Source organism: Elephas maximus, chromosome 2 (assembly GCF_024166365.1).
Source record: "Elephas maximus indicus isolate mEleMax1 chromosome 2, mEleMax1 primary haplotype, whole genome shotgun sequence".
NCBI lineage: Eukaryota > Metazoa > Chordata > Mammalia > Proboscidea > Elephantidae > Elephas > Elephas maximus.
Window position 1 is genome coordinate 64,603,977 of NC_064820.1, and position 22,362 is coordinate 64,626,338.

At 39.2% G+C, this 22,362-nt stretch overlaps 1 protein-coding gene across 6 annotated transcripts in view; it reads right to left on the minus strand.

Annotated features, from left to right (window-relative positions):
* PDE4D (phosphodiesterase 4D) overlaps positions 1-22,362 on the minus strand; it is a 1,645,162-nt gene that overhangs the window by 1,436,273 nt on the left and 186,527 nt on the right. Inside the window, exon 1 of one of the 6 annotated variants that reach the window (XM_049857526.1) lies at positions 8,280-8,818. The exons of the other annotated variants lie outside the window; for them this stretch is intronic. The gene's annotated coding sequence lies outside the window, so the exon portion shown is untranslated. Of the gene's footprint in view, positions 1-8,279; positions 8,819-22,362 lie in introns of those variants that run through there. 6 annotated transcript variants of the gene reach the window in all.

Sequence of the window (22,362 nt, forward strand, 5' to 3'; positions counted from 1 at the left end):
TTCACCAAAAGAGTAAAAGACTACCTACAGACTGGGAAAAAGTTTTTAGCTATGACATTTCTGATCAATGCCTGATCTCTAAAATGTACATGATACTGCAAAAACTCAAGTATAAAAACACAACTAACCCAATTAAAAAATAGCAAAGGATATGAACAGGCATGTCACTAAAGAAGACATTCTGGTAGCTAACAGATACATGAGGAAATGCTCACGATCATTAGCCATTAGAGAAATGCAAATCAAAACTACAATGAGATTCCATCTCACTCCAACAAGGCTGGCATTAATTCAAAAAACACAAAATAATAAATGATGGAGAGGTTGTAGAGAGACAGGAACACTTATACACCGCCAGTGGGGATGTAAAATGGTACAACCACTTTGGAAATCGATTTGGGGCTTCCTTAAAAAGCTAGAAATAGAACTACCATAAGATCTGGCAATCCCACTCCTCAGAATATATCCTAGAGAAATAAGAGCCTTTACGCGAACACATATATGCACACCCATGTTCATTGCAGCACTGTTTACAATAGAAAAAGATGGGAGCAACCAAGGTGCCCATCAATGGATGAATGGATAAATAAGTTATGGTATATTCACACAATGGAATACTACACATCGATAAAGAACAATGATGAATCCATGAAACATTTCATAACATGGAGGAATCTGGAAGGCATTATGCTGAGTGAAATTAGTCAGCTGCAGAGGGACAAATATTCTATAAGGCACTATTGTAAGAACTCAAGAAATAGTTTAAATAGAGAAGAAAATATTCTTTGATGGTTATGAGAGTGGAGAGGGATGAAGGGAGAAGGGTTTTCACTAATTAGATAGTAGATAAGACCTATTTTAGGTGAAGGGAAAGACAACACACAATACAGGAAAGGTCAGCACAACTGGACTAAAGCAAAAGCGAAGAAGTTTCCTGAATAAACTGAACCCTTTGAAGGCCAGCATAGCAGGAGCAGGGGTTTGGAACCATGGTTTCAGGGGACGTCTAAGTCAATTGGCATAATAAAATCTATTAAGAAGACATTCTGCATTCCACTTTGGAGAGTGGTGACTGGGGTCTTAAACACTAGCAAGTGGCCATCTAAGATGCACCAATTGTTTTCAACCCTCCTGGAGCAAAGGAGAACAAAGACACAAGGTAATTATGAGCCCAGGTTACAGAAAGGGCCACATAAACCAGAGACTACATTGGCCAAAGACCAGAAGAACTAGAGGGTGCCTGGTTACAACTGATGACTGCCCTGACAGGGAACACAACAGAGATCCCCTGAGGGAGCAGGAGAGAGCAGTGGGATGCAGACCTCAAATTCTCATAAAATGACCAGACTTAATGGTCTGACTGAGACTAGAAGGACCCCAGAAGTCATCATCCCCAGACCTTCTGTTAGCCCAAGACAGGAACCATTCCCAAAGCCAACTCTTCAGACAGGGGTTGGACTGGACTATGGGGTAGAAAATGATACTGGTGAAGAGTGAGCTTCTTGGCTCACGTAGACACATGAGACTATGTGGGCAGCTCCTGTCTGGAGGGGAGATGAGAGGGCAGAGGGGATCAGAAGCTGGTGGAATGGACATGAAAATAGAGAGTGGAGGGAAGGAGTATGCTGTCTCATTAGAGAGAGAACTACTAAGAGTATACAGCAAGGTGTATATAAATTTTTGTATGAGAGACCGACTTGATTTGTAAACTTTCACTTAAAGCACAATTAAAAAAAAAAAAAAAGTCTATGAATGTGACCTTTCCTTGAATTTTAGCGTTGACCGCTGAGCTTCTGTTAAGGATGATGAAAAGATTTGGAAATGTATTGTGGTGATGGTTGCACAACATCATGAACGTAATTAATGTCACTGATGTACATGCAAAAAATGTTGAAACGGCAAAAGTTTCGTTATATATGTATATATTTACCACAATGAACAAATCTGCCTTTGAAGAAGTACAGTCAGACTGTTCCTTAGAAGCGAGGATGGCGATACTTCGTCCCAGGCATTTGGGACATTTTATCAGGAGGGACCCATCCCTGGAGGACTTCGTGCTTGATAAAGTAGAGGGTCAATGAAAGAAAGAAGATCCTCGACAAGATGGGTTGACACAGTGGCTGAAATGATGAGCTTAAGTACAGGAACGATTGCGAGGTTGGCACAGGACTGGGCAATGTTTTGTTCTGCTGTACATAGGGTTGCTATGAATTGGAACCGGCTCGACAGCACTTAACAAAAACATATTTACCACAATTAAAAAAAAAAAATCCTCTTCTGCCAAAATTTCAAGGTTTCTCACAGTGCTTTTACATATACCCTCTATTACCTGAAAACCTACCTTTTCTCTTGGCACTGAGACTACCATCTGACATATGTATTCTATTGAAAAGTGGAGTCAACTTCATAGAAAGTTCTTTGCAGCATGGATATTTTTTGCTTATTGATTATTACTTGTGTTTTCTAATACCATGCAAACAATATTACATAACAGTAATACTGAAGAAATACTACTTTTTAGCTTGTAAGCTCATTGCACATAAAAGCATGCTCTGCTGATGTGCCTGTTTTGCGATCGCAGTCCTTGATTGGTGAGGATAGGCATCTGTAGACTATGTTTGGAAGTGTCACCAAGCAGTCAATAGTCTGGGTCTGTCTTAGCTCAAAGAAGCAAACATTTGTGCAGAACTGCCCCTTGTGGACCTAGGCCTTCTCAATCTAGTAAATAAATCTGGTAACTTCAATTATTTTGAAATTGTTGTTATGTTCTTAGGTGCCTCAATATCTTGAAATATTGAGGATTCAATGGGTATCGAAGTTAAAAATCTACGTACAGATGGAAAATATGAGATCGGCATACTCTTTTTTTTTTACAAAAAAAATATACTTTTTTCACTTGTAAGCTGACCATTTAAATTTTCTCTTTTAATAGTCCCACTCTCTTTACATAATCAGTACTCAGAATTCCCGGCTCACCTTTTCAGATCATTTTGTCAGACATTAGCTATAGACTCACTCCGGCTCATTAGTTAAATTCTTCCTAAAGATGTTTCAAAATATCTGAAGCTCTGCTAAAAGAAGAGAGTCTTTAAAATGCATGGTAAACTACTGTCCTAGGCCTTAGAGAGAGTTGCAAAGCCTTTGAAAGTATGGTGGTGGTAACGGCAGGGGTATGGACATATAATGAAACATATAGAAATAAAGGATGCTAGAGCATTCAACCTTTTAGTTTTAAGATTTTATTCCTATGAAAGAAGTTGAAAATTAGATCAATATTCAAGACAGCAGGAACAACCTGGAAGAAAAGTAATACACCCAGACCTTCTAGCTTGCTCTTTCCCTTCCTTATAGATCCCTCTCTATCAAAAAATTAAAAATAGTATCTATACCACTTACAAACACTATTTTCCAACTCATGCTGCTTGTCATGGGAAGAGCTATAAGAATACATGTGAACTACAGTGGGGTTTTGATTTCTACCCCTTGGGACTTGACTAGAATACTGAACAGACCAGATCCCATTTTGGTGACTGCACACATTAGTGGCCTAAGCCATTGCTTTAGAAATGTCACCGTCACTGGACTGTGAAGAAACTCACCAACAAATGGGTCACTGTGAGTTACGGGCAGCAACTAAATGACCAAAGACGTTAGTACCCAAAGCCAATTAATGGAAACTCACCAAATGGCACAAAGTTAACCACGGTTCTGCTGATGGCAGTTGCTGTACAGATTTTAAGTTTTTAATTTTTAATCTGGGATCCTACAGCACAAGCTCTTTGCACCTTGCCCCAGAGGTTCTGAGTAAATGCATTTTATTTTTAGCAGTTTTCTCTCTTGACACAGGGTTCCCCAAATATGAAAGAACAAGTCCTCCCCCAGGGATGCTGGCCTTTTTTGCCTCTGGTCTCTCTTCCTCTGTGGTCTCCTGCAGACATTTAAAGTAACAATGAGCTGAGAAACGTTTTCCTGAAGAATGACCTTCTTCCCTTAAGCCTAAAGTGAGTGTTCATTACAAGGACTGAGTCTGCTCTGGAACATCAGGTTGTGCCCCTTTAGGATAAATTGAAGGTGTTTCAAAGTGGAGAGGCCATCTCAGTTTTACAGTAAAGAGCTATCCTATGAGAAAGGAAGAAAAATCCCAGGTGGTGTTTTTATTGAAAGTACCATTATTGCCAGCCTAGCAAAAGAATTGATTGTGAGAAGACAAAGCACAGCCATCTTAATTAATAGTATGCATATTTTTATAGCCTCTACAGGTGCTCACACAAGACCACACACCTAACACGCCTGGAATTATTACTGAAGTCAAGGGTGTTATATCAGAAGGAGCCAAATGTCTTGATGGCTTCCAGTATAATAATTCAAAATAAGTTAGTCAATATTTCAGAAATTGCATGGCCCAGATTAACCTATAATAATGGGACAGAGTGAAAAGGAATCTGACCTGTTGATAAATTACCCACAGAACTACGTTGATGTGATAAGCTGCTAATTCAACAAAGTCATCAACATATCATACATAAGAAACTTTCTCGGTTCTGAAAAGAATCATCAATCAAACTTCAGTCTTGAAAGAGTGTATGCTAGATATACATCTTTTTTCTACACCTTTCTAAAATTATTTCCTTAGCCAGGGAAATGATAAGCAAACAAATGTACCGTTGCCAAAGGGAAGGCACTTAGGTTTCTCAAAGGATGGACATTGCTATGTGGGAGACTTGGTGAGATTCCTTTGTTCTTGGGCAATGATTTCTGCAGAGTCCTGGGTTCTACACTTTACTGAGAAGCAAGAGAAGATTTCTTCCCATCACACCTTCTTGATACCATTAAGATGCCCAGATCATTCTCATTCACATGTACAGAGTGTCCCTAGCCTCTCAAAGGACAGAACTGAAAACGTATTACTCTGTGGATGACTAAAGGAAGAATGGGAGCAATATGCAGTTAAAGATGTCATCTTGTCCAGCTCCTGCCTTCAAGTAGGTGAAACATTAATCATTCCACTTTACAGATGAAGGAAATTGTTTCCAGAGCATATTAGCAACCAGAACTCATCTCTCCTAATGCCCAATCCAATGCTCTTTCCACTAACGCAAAAATATTAGGAATTAATAACAATACACAGGGTTTCTATAGTGTTCCTCAATATAATTTTATAGTCATAACTTGATTTCAGCTTCAAAATCAATTAGGTGTAAACCGTGTGCAAAATCATGTATAAAAAACTGTGAGATGTTTGAAGTGTAAAAAGCAGGAGGCAGTGGTTAAAATACAGACTATGTTATCACAATGCTTAGAAACAATCTGTGTCAACCAGTAATGAGGTGTGTGGTTTTGGAAAAGTCATTTAACATTTCTATGCCTCAAGAAATACGCATTAAGTACTTACAGTACCTAGACTAATTTACATGGAGTCCTTGGGTGGTACAATGAGTTATTACTTAATTAGTACAGCTATTAATGTACAATGAGAGTGTTTATTAGCAGGCACTGACCCTCTAAAGGTTCCTAGTGGCACAAATGGTTTGCACTTAACTACCTAAAGGTTGGTGGTTTGAACCCACTCAGCAGCTCTGCAAAAGACATACCTGGTAATCTACTTCCATAAAGATTATATCCAAGAAAACCCTATGGAGCAGTTCTACTCTATAACACTCGGGGGCTCACCATGAGTCAGAGTCAACTCAATGGCAATGGGTTTAATAGGTCCTGTTAATAGAAAACCTACTGAAAAGTTGCAGCATTGTTTCAACACTTCCTAAAAGAGGACTGCTACCTTAACTTATACTTTGACACCCCCAGTTCAGAACGATGTATCACATTCCCCCTTCTACAAGTTTAGTTACCATCCCTTCATATCGCAGGATGAAGTGAACATCAGAAACTCTTCAATCTGAAGAAATATGTGAAATTAGAAAGAGCATATATATCTCAAGTTTACTAACAGTAACTCCTATCTGACAGCAACTCAGAATTCACAAGGAATCCTTTTATATGTCATGTTACCTGTTCACAAATAATTGTCTTTTAACTGACAAACTCTCCATTAGCTCAAGATATTGGTCTTTGGAGCCAACCAGAAGTGAACTCAAATCTTGGCTTTGCTGCTTATTAGCCGTGTGACCGGGAGCAACTCACTGCTCTCTCAGCCTTAATTTCCTCATCAGTGAATGGGCATAATACCCAAGTGGTTGTCGTAGTACAAATAAAATAATGCACATTCACAATTAAATATGTTCTTAGTCATCATTATAATTATCATCAAACACCAAAGAGTAGGCTTGTTTTTGGCCATGATTTATTCCTGTGTCAAACAAGAACCCTACAAAATTTATTTTCGAACTTAACCTTAGCATATGGTTCCTCAAAACATTGCTGTTGCACATTTTTCTCACACCTCTCCAACTTGACGGTATCATTCTAAATTCTAATGCTGATATTCCCCAAGCTTGTCATTTTTCCGAATACATTCGCTGTCAAAGAAAGGTACCCACAATTTCAGTATTGCATCTGGAGTCTCAGAATTTCATTTTAGTGGATAAAAATCGGGACAATCCTTCTAGGCACTCTTACCAAGACTAATTTACAAGACATTGCTGGGTGGTGCAAATGCTTAATGTTGCTCAGCTGCTAACTGAAAGGTTAAGAGGTTCAAGTCCACCCCAAGACACCTTGGAAGAAAGGCCCGCCGATCTGCTTCCAAAAATCAGTCACTGAAAACCCTATGGAGTACAGTTCTACTCTGACACACATGAACAGGAGTCAACTTGATGGCAACTGGTTTTTAAACTTGCACAGAAGTCTCCAGAAAGCTAACACCTCCAGACTCTGCTATCATCCTAGTAGCCCAATGTAGTATACCAAACTGTCGACAGAACTCAGTGTACATGTACAACTCCAAAATCACATAATCGTCACACCCCAAGGATGAGATTTCAAACATCACCATCAACCTGCCCATTTCTTTGCTAGTTTAAATACTTTGAACATAGCCTCATCACAGATTTGAAAGCATCTTAAAAGGAAAAGTTTAAGAAATAATAATAAAATACTTATTAAAGATTAAGGGCTAGAAAAAAATCAGAATCTACATCATTACATAAATGCTTAATTTGTAGTCCTATTTAAGATATGAAATCAACAGTTCTAGGCACAAATATGACCTCCCCCTAAAAAAAAATTGTATCAAGTCAATTCTGACTCATAGTGACTCTACAGGACAGTATAGAGTTTCCAAGGAGTGCCTGGAGGATTCGAACCACTAACTTTTTGGTTAGCAGCCACAGTACTTAACCACTATACCACCAGGGGTACCTAGAAATGTGCTCACAATTTAAATCTCATGAATGTTTCAGAATACAGCTATGTTTTTTGAATGCTGCTGTGTGAAAAACTTTCTAGTCAACACACTGGAAGGCACAAAGGAAATAGAATTGGTTTTCCCCTCAAGGAGATAATAGTGCACACATGCACGACCAAGAGGATTTAGAAAACGGCGTATTTTGAATACGTGAGCTGACACATAGTAGAGGAGACAGAAAGTGAAGGAGGATGATGAAGAGGCAGCTGTCTGCATAAGAAGAAAAACACACACTGGCAGGGAGAGAAGAGGGGCTTTCTTCTGGAGGAAAATACATTTGCAAACGTACTGAGGTGAAAACAAGAAAGGTGATTTAAAAAATGTTTAACGAGATTGAAGAGCCTTTAAGATTCACTCAGAAAAGAGGTCCAAGGAGAATTTGGATTTAATCCTACAAGTGATAAGGAGGCATTATAGAGTCTTGAGAAGAAAAACAGCAAGATAAAAACAGTGTTAGAGGAAGACTGTTCTATTCTCAAATCATTGTCACTTGTTATTAACAATCCCTCATAAAACCTTTTCTCTGGAGGCAAAAGAGCTCTTGTTTTCATTGCTATAGGACAATTTTGGGCACTAACAATACTTGAACTATTTCTGAATGTTCCATGTAAGACAAAAAGAAAAAAAAAGTATTAAAAAATACAATCTGCAGGCTTTGATGTCGTTTTTAGCTTCTGTCTTGTCTTAAATGAAGTCCTTAGCTTGTGATGTGTCTGAGCCATTTAGCATTTAGTTCCCTGATAAAATGACAAGGGACTGAAATAGACTGCAGAGATCTTACATTAACTTTTGTCACGCCCAGTGGTTTGGGAGAGTGAAGCCATGTTAAAGAGAGCCTTGCTGCCAGCAGATGCTGACAGAATTCAGCAGCTCCTCAGACAAAATGGACGTTTCTCTGTCAGTATAGGCCCCTTACCTCTGTGGAGTGTCTCAAGAAATCCCAGCTGCGGAGGGATGTGGGTTGCCAAGTACAGACACAATCTGTCCCTTCTCCTAAAATGAGATTGATTCTCATTATTCTTAAGGAGTCACACACAAGCTGTTGGCAATTTGCTCAAGTGAAGAGGAAACCATATTCAGTAGTTGCAACACTTCAGATCTCAGAAAGCAGCACAAACCGACTGTGCCCACAGCCCCAACTTGCCAGCAGTTTCTGGACTCATCTAATAATAGTTGAGACAAGGGGAAGAATGAAGACTGTCACACACTCTTCGTGTGGCAGGCCTCGCTGTTGCAATGCTGAACTAACGGAAAGAGGGGACCGTTTAGTAACTCAGCTCTCTCCTCATTGTTGCCTTACAGAAGGGTCCACAAAACAGCCTGCTCCAGCGCCGCTGCTGATAGCAGCAGCACGTTGCTTCACACACCCTCCCTGGGCTTCAGCTGCAGCAGTGTTGTGTGAATATGCTTGCAGGAAAGAGCATACTTGACGGAATGCAGCATCCACGCAATTTAATAAGAAAAATAAACAACAGAACATGAGTAGACAAAGCACAAAGAATAAAAATAATAAACAAACATATGTATCAAAAAACACTCTGAAAAATTAAACAAAAATAAATCAATATTTAAAAATTAAAATATTTGTTGCAGTGAATTTGGAATGCTCATACATTGTTAGGACACCATGGTAGTGTAGTGGTTAAGTGCTATGGCTACTAACCGAAAGGTCAGCAGTTCAAATCCACCATGTCCTCTTTGGAAACTCTATGGGGCAGTTCTACTCTGTCCTATAGGGTCACTATGAGTTGGAATTGACCCAAGGGCAACCTGTTTGGTTTTTTATACATTGTTAAAAATAGCAAATGTTAGTACCAACGTTTGAGAAACAGTTTATTATATGGTACATGATGCTTTGAAAATATTCAAAAGGAATAAAGAAAAAATATTCACGTCCAAAGATGTTTATTCTAGTCCTTTCATATAACAAAAAATTTTTTTTTTTAATACAGAAAAAGCATAGTAAGAAACATAATCAAAAAATGAATGCTTAAGAAAGCCACGGTGCATTTAATGAATGATTTAGGAACAATTAAAAACGCTGTTTGTAAAAACTATGTCATCCGAGGCTTCTATGATTTTTTTTTTTTAAATCTTACTAGGAAATATTTATTACCTACAAAATAGTGTACATAATGATTATAAATACTTTATATAGCTTCAAATGAAAAAATCAAGACACGAAATTGTATACACAATACGATTACAAGTCTACACAAAAATTGTCTACAGAAAATATGTCCAGAGGGAAATAACCCGAAGTCTAAACAGTGGTTATTCTTCCGTAGTGACTAAAAGGCAATTCTTTTTCTATTTTTCTCTCCTTTCAAAACTTAATTTAACTTCTGCTAAATACTATTTAGTGTCTCTAACTTTAGATACTCAGTTGGAAAAATGCTCAGAACCACCATATTTATCAATTCATTTTTTCAGCCAATATTTATTGAGGTCCAGGATCAAAACACAAAACACTGGGTATCAGAGGAGAGATAAGTGCCCAGGAGATATATTTCATGCTCTCCAGAAAGCTTATAAGAAATACAATGGAGTAATGCAATGGCAAAGTAGAAAAATAAACATCATAAATTTAATAATTTGAATTCATAAATGCACAGTGGCACCTTAGAAGGTGAAAGATGAAGTAAATTCCATGGGTTTCACCCCTTCTTTACATATCGCTAATCTGGATGGACTGCCCCAGTTGACATTTCCATGTTCTCAGGCACAGTACATGCATAACAGACTCAAGGGCTGGGGAAATTTTTCTAGACCAAGGGAAGAAGCCAGTAAGAACTGCCTGCAAAGCTGTACTCTGCCCTTTCCCAATCTACCTGTAGTTATCTATAAGTAATTTAAATCATATACATTATCTTTGTAACCATAGGAAAGTCTCATAAATTCCTGATCTTAGATATCATTTTAACTACAAAGTCCACCCATTTAAAAAATCCACTCTATAATAACACTTTCCATGAGAGCAAGCTCAAAAATTTTCAAGGCAGTAACTTCCATTTATGGACAGTTTGGCTCAATTCAAAACATTTATTAAGTACCTTCTAGGTGTCAAGTGCTGGACTTGACCCTGTGTAACCAAGATGAATAAGAAAGGGCACTGCCCTCTAAGAGCTCACAATGCAAAAGAGAGACTGGGGAATTAATAAACTATTATTCACAGTTGGAAGCTCTTTTAGTTAGCTAGAGCTGCTGTAACAGGAATACCACCAGTGAATGGCTTTAACAAACAGAAATTTATTCTCTCACAGTTTAGGAGGCTAAAAGTCTGAATTCAGTGTGCCAGCTCTAGGGGAAGGCTCTCTCTCTCTGTTGGCTCCGGGGGAAGGTCCTTATCTCTTTAAACAACTGTGGGCTTGTCATCTCTTGAAGATCTTCTTGTGTCTTGGCATCAATCTTTCCCTGAGTCTAGGAAGTTCTCGGCAAAAGAACCCCAAGTCCAAAGGATGTGCTCTGCTCCCAGCTCTTCTTTCTTAACAGTACTGAGGAAACTCCTCTCTGGTTGCTTCTCTTTCCTTTTATCTCTTGTAAGACAAAGGTGATGCAGGCCACACCCCAGGGCAAGTCGCCTTACATCAGATCAGAGCAGTTACCTGAATAAGTGTGTTGTATCCCACCCTAACCCCCTTAAAATTGATTGGCTGATCACATCAGATCACATCATGGGGAATGAATACATCATTAGGTAACTGCCAAACCACTGAAAATCATGGCCCAGCCAAGTCGACACATATTTTAGGGGGGGCACAATTCAATTCATGACAGAAGCCCTGAGTGCTCTCCTGGCAGTTTGATTATGTTTCTGGAGTGGCCACGAAGGAGAGGGTGGCTACTGCTTTTCAGATGTTGCTGGTCATTGATGGTTTTAAGATTGGATGGCAATAAAGTAGCATTTAAAAAAAAAAAAAGCCATAGTTTGAGTATTTTTGAAGATTTACAATGTACATTTTTTTTTAAAGGCTCAATTTTTTTTTTTTTTTCCCTTAGGTAGATAAATATGTTTAGCTTAATCTTGTGTCCCACTGCCCATCTATAGGTAGTCCCCAACTTACAAAGTATTCAAGTTACAATGAACCTCTTACAATCATCAGTTTTTTGTTGTTTTTTATATCTTATCATTAGTAATATGTGCTACATACAATGTTTACTACTATCATTCTCAGATGTTCACTCATAGATGTTTATATAAATGTTTCCAACACTCAAAGACAAATATTGGATTTATAAAGGTACAGATAATAAAAGGCCATAATAACGAAAACCAAAAAAAAGAGAGGTATTCTTCTTACATCAGAACCGACTTACAATGGAGTCTTTGGAATGCAACCCTTCGAAAGTCAGAGACTAACTGTATTTAAACATGAGACCATTTTTCATGTTTATCTATTAAGACCTCAAGGAAAACCCACTGGGAATATCTGCTTGTTTCTGGCTCCCACACCTAATGGTGATAAACTGAGATTCAGAAACACTTAGTAAATTACCCACCTAATGCAATACTGGTGCCTTATGGCAGAAACAGAGTTGGAACCCAGGAGCCTGAGTCATTCCAGTACAAAGCCTATTTCCTAGAGGTCACAGGGAGCCCCCAAGTGGTGCAAATGGTTAGCACACTCAGCTGCAATCGAAATGCTGGAGGTTCAGGTGCACTCAGAGGCACGTCAGAAGAAAGGCCTGGTGATCTCCTTCTGAAAAATCAGCCATTGAAAACCCTGTGGAGCCCGTTTCTATTCTGACACACACAGGGTCGCCATGAATTAGAATCATTTCGTCAGCAACTGGTATGGTATAGGTCACAGACATCATTGTTTTTGTTGTTGAGTACTGTCCAGTCAATTCCGAGCCATAGCAACCCTATAGCACAGAGTAGAACTGCCCCATAGGGTTTTCTGGGCTGAAATATTTACAAGAGCAGATCGCCAGGTCTTTTCTTCTGCAGAGCAGCTGATAGGTTTCAAGCACTGACCTTCTAGTTAGCAGGCTCCTACAGACATCATAGTTATATTTTTAAACAAAAATTCCATATTTTGGATATTGACTGGCAGAACACCAGCATGATTTTAGCACAGAGCAGGGGAAGACCAGCAATGCACAGAGTTGGCCCAAAATGTAAAAGTCTAAACTGAATATGAGTCAACAACACAACAGAAATTTAAAATAGAAAAACCTGCATTCTCAATCTGGAGAAGACTTAAACTGTCACAGAATGAAAGGATTGACTAGTTGCTCTCTAGGGTAACTGTTTTTTCTAAATACCTATCAGTCTGTTCAAGTGCCAAACACACAACTTTATATGGATGCAGCCTTGTTTATATAAAGCTGATTATCCCTGTGGAGGGAACAAAGAAAAAGCAATAGACAGTAACAACCCCTTCTCTAAAAACCATCTAACTTCACAATGAGTTCCTGAGGGACTGTGTGTCCTCTACCCTAGAAGTTTCATTAAAAAACAGGATAGATTATTATCCACTGGGAAAGGGATAAGAACAGTCCTGCCTAAAGGAAAAGAGATGGACATGATACATTTTCAAAGTTATTGCCAACCTTTCGAGACAGCCTGTGAGTCAGAGGCTGACCATCCTGTCTGCCTGTGATCCAGCGATTCTGCCTCACATTCCATTTCTTTGCCTCACTTTTTGATTGTTTTATGGTTTATTGGTGTCTCTGTTTACCCTATGGGGAGACATGAAAAATGAAAGAAGACTGGAAACAAACTATTACACTGGATTCCTTGCTAAAGAAAAAAAAAACATTTTTTTTTTTTTTAAATATAGGATACAAAGGAAAAGGTAAAAAATTAGGGATTATATGTGCATTTCTGTTTCCCATTTTTGATCAAATAAAAGCAACCCTGAGCGTTGCATGGTGATCACTGACCAAACTACATTTGAGAGGAGTTTCTCCAAATGTAGGTTTTTCAGAATCTTTTTTTTTTTTTTCTGCTCCAAAGCAGATCGCAGGCAGGTTTGAACTGACTCCCTTCCCCCCATAGATTTTCCTCTGCCTCTCTTTTCATAATCTACTGCCAAAAAGAAATAATTCTGAGAAGGCATGAGAGGAATTTCAACACGTAATTAAACTGACTAACATTCCATTCAATTTAAATAAAAACAACCAGAATGCTCAAATCCCTCTCATTCAAAATAAGCATATGTACACTTTTGGCTTATCCCAATTAATTAGCACTGATGATCTCTAGATTAATTCTGCTCACCATGAAATAAGGGGTAGGCTGAGTTTAACTCTTGCAACTTAAGGATAATGCCCGAGGTTTAAAGATTTAATGATTTTTTTTTTAAATCAATTTGTAACAACCGTGCTTAAATCCTCCAATAAGCACTACCTACACAAAAGCCTCTTAAACTAAGTACATGATAAAAAAGAAGAAATTGACAACTTCCTGGGCCCCATGTGTACATTAAACAGATTTAAAAAACAGAAGACCAGTGTTTCTGCAGTTTGTTCTTCCTTTGAATTCATCCCCAACCCTGTAGCCTACATCTCACATTCACCAAAAGAAATAAAGTTGACCCTGTGCTCTCTTGGCAATAATCACACCCCATAACTAGGCGATTGACAGAACTGTAGCTTAGTATCTATAATTCTATCAGACAGAATTTCCCCCAGTTTTCTCTAGTCTCCTTAACAATCTCCCACCTCAGTATAAGAAAGAAAGAGAAAAAAATAATAAACAGGCTAAAGTCCATCTGATCTACCAGTGCTTCCCACAAAGCTTATTCTCGCTTGGATTCAGCAGTAACGCCGACCAAATTATGGTCCTGAAATATGATATATGAAATAACACAATTGCAGACTGGCTAGCCAACTGCACCTGACTTGGTCCTGTCCCTCAACCACTGGAAAGGATACCTGGTCTGACAACTAATGAAAATTATTTGTAAGTTGGCTAAAAGACAGCACAATAACAGAGTAAACGGGACAGTGCAGCATAGGGGTTAAGAGGGAGCCTTTAGAGTCAGACAAATACAAGTTTAAATCCTGACATTGAAGCTCACTTGCTCTGTGACCTCTATAACCAAGTTGCCATCTGAGCCTCAGTTTCTTCCTATAAAGTAGGGATCATGGTAGTTCCTTACCGTGCTTATTAAACTCTAACTCTTATTACCATTATTTCTTAACAGAAATTTCCAGAAGCACAGAAAGCCTACCTTTAATTCATATTCAGTACCCTACAGGCATAGGAGGGCTCTTCCGCCCTGTGATTTAACCTTGAAATATGATAACTTAACAGAAGTAAGCAATAAGACTAAGATTATCTCCAGTTTTTGATGGAGTACAGTTAAAGTCACATTATGAAAACAGAATTCACCTTGTAAAATGCATTGACATTGTACTTTCACTTTTTCAACAATATTTTCTGGCTTTTGTCAACTAAACCTTAGAGAGGTCCCTCCCACATGATAGGGTTGCGGTGGCACTAACTGTGGTAATGAGAGGGGCCAGGATGGAGGTAAAAACTCTCATCTCATTCTTAAATATAACCTGGGGAGAATAGAAAGTGGAGAAAAATATGGTTGGAATTAAAGGAAGATGCACCTTGACTTTCTAATTTTTCTGTGCTATTTTTTTTATGGGATAATCATTTGTTATTTGTGCAAGAAGGAGAGGCAGTTTGGACAGGAGTAGAGAAAACAGAGGAGAAGGTACGGAAGTAGAGCAGCTGAGGAGAAATCATGACAAATTATAAACAAAACTAAGGCTTTGTGATTGACGGCTTATCTTGGGACTTCCCCAGGGAGCCAATTAGTGCTGGTTGCTGAGGTGGGTTTGGTCACAAAAATCTCTGCACTAACACCCACCTGTGCTACTCCTACCCCCCTGAAGTGGCAAAGCTTCTGTTAATGAGGTTTAGGACCAATCATCCCATAGAGGAAGACCTGCCAAGGACTCTAAAGCAGATGTTGTAGGATCACCAGCAGAGAACTCCCTTAAATTCTACTGCATTCCTGAATCACCTTATTGGAAACCAAGACAAATTTTGAAATAGTGATGGGGATTATTCATCCTGTTTTTCTCTTCCATTACTCCCTGTCACCAGAGGCAACAGTGACCACGCATCCCACGGTTAGGCCTAATCCATTGCCCCTCCAACTGTTGGGCCCGATGGCTTTCATAAGTAGGAGAAGTGATGTTGCAAGGAACAGATTATAAATCCAGACAAAGAACAAGTGACAACAACAAGTAGTATCTATAGAGTCCTTGTCTCTAATAGCAGTGGGAGAGACAGTTAATCGAGCTCTACAAAAGAGTTTAAGCAGAGTTTCACAACATCTGAGAAGCTGCCTGGGCAAATTACTCTTGTGATAAAATTCTTCACAGTGTTTCCACTGCTTCAATATATATGGGTCAGTATGCCTTGTGAATCCATTTAGTGTAATCTCAGACAAAATGACACCAGGTTTGTTATCTTGTCTCCTTATGAACAACACTCACCTTTGTTGAGGCCTAGCAACCTGGTTCCTACGACTAAAAAAAACCAAGCATCAGATATTATGGAAACCTATTGTAAGTGTATGGAAATTATGGTGGTGTAGTAGTTAAGTGCTATGGCTACTAACCAAAAGACTGCTAGTTTGAATCCACCAGGCTCTCCTTGGAAATTCTGTGGGGCAGTGCTACTTTGTCCTCTAGGAATCGACTTGACGGCAATGGGTTTGTTTTTTTGTTTGTTTGTTTTTGGTATTATAAGCGTATAAGACACTCTGGAAAGAAAAGAAAAATGTCTCAAAATTCTTGATGTTGAGAGACAAAAACGAACAAAAGTAACTCAGTGAGTGATACTACATGCGGGGGGAAAAAAAACCTGAAAAGCCTTAGGGAGTTCTGAAAAGGAAACAAAGAGATGAATGAAGGAAAGTACCACCCACCCTCACCCCTGTGACCCCAGAGGAAGTCAAATGAGAGCTTAGTTTTTAGTTTTTAAAATATTGGGACTTAGATTGGAGGAATAGAGAGGTGAGTAAATGTTCTGAAGCAGGAATTCACAAAATGTGAAGCCATAAAATCAAAGATCCACTGATCTAAAGATGCTCAAATTTCCCTCAAGCTCAAATCTTCAGAAAACCAGTCAAAGGGGAAAAAGAGATAGAGTGCCTTGAATTTTGTTAAGGGCAAATTCTCTCTGAAATTATTTTGTCTTCATGGTTGAAATAAGTGACTGTTGAATGCTTTGGCCTTAGTACAAACAGAATAGGATGGCTCCTTGACCTACTGAGAACTAAAGAAACTGCAAAATCACTGGAATGAAATCTTCACCCTCTCCCTATTGCAGGAAGCAGCTTTTACCACGAACAAATTAAAATTGGGGGAGATAGCCCAGGTCAAATGAAATACACAGAGAGACACAGCTACTAAATTCCTTTCAAGTTTATTGGGCAAACGGACTGGGATTTCTCAGAAGGTGTGAAGTATAATTGGTTGCCATATTTGGCAATGTTTACATCAGCAAAGATACATCAATCTGACATTGAGCTGGTACTGGACAGGGGATATGGGTTATGGCTTCAGGATGATTCTTCCCGTTAGTTTCCGTAGAGAACGAGTGTGGTTGGACGAGCTCAGAGAAGTTATAGGGGAACAGTGCATTCTGCTCACCTGAACTCCATTCCAAATTATGGAATAAGAAAACTCTACAGCTGTGAAGAGAGAACACTTAGTCTAATCCCTTACTCAGAAAGGTCTAAATGGCCCTTGGTTATCATTCATTCATTCATTTAGTAAACAGGTATTTACCAAATATTCATTAAAAGCCAGTTTACAGAGACATGGGTGTTAGGCAAGTAACTGGGAAGTATAAATATAGTTGATATATGCTAAGATCACAGAAAAATTGGGCACAGTGGGTTTTGATTGCCTCCTCTTTACCCCATTGATGAGGGAAAGATTCCTTCCCTAGGGTTATATTGTTGTTGTTAGGTTGTTGATAGGTGCCATCAAGTCGTGCAAACAGAATGAAACACTGCCTGGTCTTGTGCTATCCTCACAATCATAGCTATGCTTGAGCCCATCGTTATAGCCATTGTATCAATCCGTCTTGTTAAGAGTCTTCCTCTTTTTTGTTGACCCTCCACTTTACCAAGGATAATGTCATTCTCCAGGGACTGGTCCCTTCTGATAACATGTCCAAAGTATGTGAGATAAACTCCCATCATTTTCACTTCTAAGCAGCGTTTTTGGCTGTACTTCTTCCAAGATAGATTTGTTTTTCTGGCAGTTTGTGGTATATTCAATTTTCTTCACCAACACCATAATTCAAAGACATCAGTTCTTCTTCAGTCTTCCTTATTCATTGTCCAGCTTCCCCATGCATATGAGCAAATTGAAAATACCACAGCTTAGGTCAGGCGTACCTTAGTCCTCAAAGTGACATCTTCACTTTTCAACACTTTAAAGAGGTCTTTGCAGCAGATTTGCCTAATGCAATACGTCATTTGATTTCTTGACTTCTGCTTCCATGGGTGTTGATTGTGGATCCAAGTAAAATGAAATCCTTGACAACTTCCATCTTTTCTCCATTTATCATGATATTGCTTATTGGTCCAGTTGTGAGGATATTTGTTCTCCTGATATTGAGGTGTAATCCATACTGAAGGCTGTGGTCTTTGACCTTCATCGGTAAGTGCTTCAAGTTCTCTTCACTTTCAACAAGCTAAGTTGTGCATCTGCATAACACAGGTTGTTAATGAATCTTCCTCCGATCCTGATGCCACGTTCATCTTCATATAGTCCAGCTTGTCAGATTATTTGCTCAGCATACAGATTGAATAAGTATGGTGAAAGGATACAAACCTGACACATACCTTTTCTGACTTTAAACCACGCAGTATCCCCTTGTTCTATCTGAGGACTGCCTTTTGATTTATGTACAGGTTCCTCATGAGCACAATTAAGTGTTCTAGAATTTCCATCCTTCGCAATGTTATCCAAATTTGTTATGATCCACACAACTGAGTCGATAAAACACAGGTAAACATCCAATGATATCCCTGGTTCCACATCCACTTCTTAATCAGGCTTGAATTTCTGGCTGTCCCCTGTGGATCTATTGCTGCAGCCACTTTTGAATGATCTTCAGCAAAATTTCACTTGCATGTGACATTAATGATATTGTTCGATAATTTCTGCATTTGGTTGGATAACCTTTCTTTGGAATAGACATAAATATGGATCTATTCTGGTCAATTGCCCAGGTAGCTGTCTTCCAAATTTCTTGGCATAGACCAGTGAGCACTTCCAGTGTTGTATCTATTTGTTGAAACATCTCAACTGGCATTCCATTAATTCCTGGAACCTTGTTTTTTGCCAATACCTTCCGTGCAGCTAGGACTTCTTCCTTCAATACCATCGATTCTTGATCATATGCTACTTCCTGATGTAGTTGAACATCGACTAATTTTTTTTGTACGGTGACTCTGTGTATTCCTTCCATTTTCTTTTGATGCTTCCTGTGTCATTCAATATTTTGCTCACAGAATTCTTTAATATTGCAACTTTAGAGTAGAATTTTTTCTTCAGTTCTTTCAGCTTGAGACATGCTGAGCATGTTCTTTCTTTTGGTTTTCTAACTCCTATTAATTGGAAATACTTTTTTCAACAACATAAATGGCAACTATACATGTGGAACAGATTGAATACTCAGTAATAAAATCTACTACATCAGTGGAAAGAGATGATAGAGGAGCTCAATATCATCAGTCAGAACAAGGCCAGGGGCTGACTATGAAACAGACCATCAATTGCTCACATGCAAGTTCAAGTTGAAGCTGAAGAAAACCAAAACAAGTCCACAAGAGCCAAAGTACAACCTTGAGTATATCCCACCTGAATTTAGAGACCACCTCAAGAACAGATTTGACACATTGAACACTAATGACTAAAGACCAGAAGAGTTGTAGGATGACATCGAGGACATTATACATGAAGAAAGCAGGAGGTCATTAAAAAGACAGGAAAGAAAAGATCAAAATGAATGTCAAAAGAGACTCTGAAACTTGCTTTTGAACTTAGAGTAACTAAAGTGAATGGGAGAAACAAAGAAGTAAAAGAGCTGAACAGAAGGTTTCAAAAGGCGGCTTGAGAAGACAAAGTAAAATATTATAATGAAATGTGCCAAGCCTTGGAGTTAGAAATATATATATATATATTCATATATATATTCACACACACATATATATACACATGCATACACATACACATATACATCTCACTGGTTTTACTCCTCTAGAGAACTCAAACTAAGACATCAAGTCAGTGCATGATAGTGAAATTACACCATACAGTAGAAGCACAAAGAATGGTTCAAGGTCCAAGCATGGGAATACCTACAAGTCGATCAGAAAGCCTTAGCTCGTGGACTCTAGACTCAGAAAATTGCCTTTTTTTTTCTTTCAGCTGTTCCTACTTCCCACATGGTAAAAAAGCTCAGGCACTCAAAGTGGGTTGAGGACCACTCAGCTGTATCTCATGTCTAACACCAACACCCTCACTCCTCTAAAAAACACAGCACTTGTTCTGGGATGCCACACCACCTTCCCAAGCTGTGTCCCTGGCAGGGCGTGTGAGGGCAGTCTCTCTGATGACTGTATCCAGTAGAAAGCTAATAAAAACATAAAGCTCACTTTTGTTATTGTGATGATAAGAACAGAAGTTACAGAAGTGCAGAGAACATTGGTCCCTTCTGAGAGAACAGACAGCTCTGTAGAAGCTGCTGTACACAGATTGAAGGAATAAGGGTGCTTTGCCTAACAGGGCTTGCTGAGAAGTAGCAAAAGGCAGGAAGTGGGAAGCAAGATGCAACAGGAAGAAGAGGCAGATGTTCACCGAAGTTGGGCCCACTGTTGTCACTCAAACATGATGCCTTGTTCCTACCCTAAACACAATCTTACTATCAGTGAATGTAAGGGAGAAAGAGAAACTGATTAGAGAAATTAAGCCTCTTGCAGAGAGTGCAAATAGTTTGTTTCCCTACAGCAAAATATCAGAACCAAAAACCAAAACAAACCAATTGCCATCGAGTTGATCCTAATTCATAGTGACCCTATAAGACAGAGTACAACTGCCCCATAGGGTTTCCAAGGAGTAGCTGGTGGATTTGAACTGCTAACCTTTTGGTTAGTAGCTGAGCTCTTAACCACTGCACAACCAGGGTCCCTACAGCAAAATATCAGAAAGCTCTGTAAAAACTGAGCCTTGAGAGACATAGAAAAATGGAATATGGAATCAGAATATCTGTTCATAGAATTTTTGTAAAGAAGGAAACCCTGAAGTTCAAAAGTTTAGCAATCTAAAATTTGTGTAGAGGAAAAAAGCTTCCACAATAGAAGAGTGCTTAAAAAAAAAAAAAAAAAAGTTGCTACTGAGTTGATTCCAATTCATGGCAACCCCATGTGCGTCAGAGAAGAACTGTGCTCTATAGGGTTTTCCATGGCTGACTTTCAGAAGTAGATCACCAGGCCTCACTTCTATGGCACCTCTGGGTTGATTGAACCTCCAACCTTTTGGTTGGCAGCCAAGTGCCTTAACTGTTTGCACTACCCAGGACTCCAGAAGAGTGCTAGCTGATGTCTTTCTCATTTTTCTGTCTCTGCGCCTTTCATTATTCACAGCTTCTCCCACCAGACTGAGGCCTCTTCACTGTTGGGCAGTGTTTGCCCAGGAGGATGCGTGCAGGTAGCATGGGAGGGGCAGGACGCTAGGTGAAAGTCTGACTTCCAAACCAATGTCATTCCCTGAACTCTTACAGTGTCCACACGTGAGTCTGCACACCGTGTTGGCAATCTTCATTCACTTACCCTTGCCCAGTACTGGGTGCATATGCAATCTGACTCAATAAACTCAAAAAGTTATTTCAAGAGGGTAGAAGGAAGACATCTGAAAGTCACATCCATTTTACTATTTGCTTAGGCCTATCAGTGAAGTGGAAACTGCTGTGTTCAATGCAGGGATTCCATCCTCCATTTTGACTCAGTGCTCTCTGCAGAGATTAGATTGTGGACAGTTTAACAACTTGCAAAAAACTATCAGACATGTTTCTAGATCTGTTTTCCTGCTTTATTGCACCGAAGAAAACACTCCTTCCTTATCTTCAAAATCTGCTGTCTGTAGCAAGATTTACCAGGGCACTGTGGGGCTTTCTGACAAAGTAAAGGCATTTCTCATTCATTCCCAGTTGAAAGGCTGGAACTAGTGTACGTTGCTCTTGTTGGCGGTGTTTTCCTCATTTATTGCCTAATTTGAGGCTGCAATAAGACGGAAAACCTCAAGCCAGGGAATGTTAAGTGGCATTGTGGTTAAGTGCTACAGCTGGTAACCAAAAGGTTGGCAGTTCGAATCTACCAGCTGCTCCTTGGAAACTCTGTGGGGCAGTTCTACTCTGTCCAATATGGTCGCTATAAGTCGAAATCCACTCAATGGCAATGAGTTCTCAGTGAAACATGCTGATACTATACTGGGGTGTCTAGGCTGCAATGAAAGACTAGAGCACAAATGGAGAGGCCTCCATTCCCACTGTCATCATCGCAGTCAAGTTCATATAAAGAGAACTGCCAGATAACAAACATTCTCAAAGCTAAAGTCTCTAACACCCCTGTACCGATAAAACCATGAAGTATAGGGAAAATGTTTAAGAATGTAGTAGATACAAAATTCAGTACTGTCAGACGCACATTACATTGCTTACTTCTAGGAGTCACCATGGACTTAGAAGCTATTCCCCTTGGTCTCTCCAATAAGACCTTGTTTTATTGTAGAAGGTGCTTTGGAACCATTCCCAAGAACAACGCAGTCACAACCACCTTGGATCCTCCACATAAGTAAAGGGAAACCTCTTCAGGTGTGGTCTGGTGTCTCACAAGCTCAACAATTTACAGAGGGTCCATAAGAACCACAGAAAAGGATGGACACATACAGTATGATCCTGAGTCTCCTGAACAGCCTAGTTTCAGAGTAACAGCTTGAAGTCCTAAGAT